The sequence below is a fragment of the Mastigoproctus giganteus genome, chromosome 6 (genome assembly GCF_048544385.1).
Source record: "Mastigoproctus giganteus isolate SK-2022 chromosome 6, ASM4854438v1, whole genome shotgun sequence".
Taxonomy (NCBI): domain Eukaryota; kingdom Metazoa; phylum Arthropoda; class Arachnida; order Uropygi; family Thelyphonidae; genus Mastigoproctus; species Mastigoproctus giganteus.
In genome coordinates, this window is record NC_143580.1 from 145,412,229 (window position 1) to 145,412,523 (window position 295).

Here is a 295-nt window from a genome sequence, read left to right on the forward strand (position 1 = left end):
TTATATTTTTTGGCTCTCTGGGAACAAAACCACCCTTATAACATGTAAATATATTACTTTATTTTTGGACACATTTTCAAGATTCATGATTGTGCTGTTTTTTTTTTCATATCATTGTTTTCCAAACTCTTTCAACACTGACACTCCATGTATGTGCCAGAAATAATTCAACACCCACCCGGATTATAATTATTTGACACTCTATCCTTTTTTTGCTCCTTATCTTTAAGTTGATGATAAATGCAACAGTGCCAACTTCCTTCTTTTTTTTTTTTTTTAGCTAAACATGCAGGCA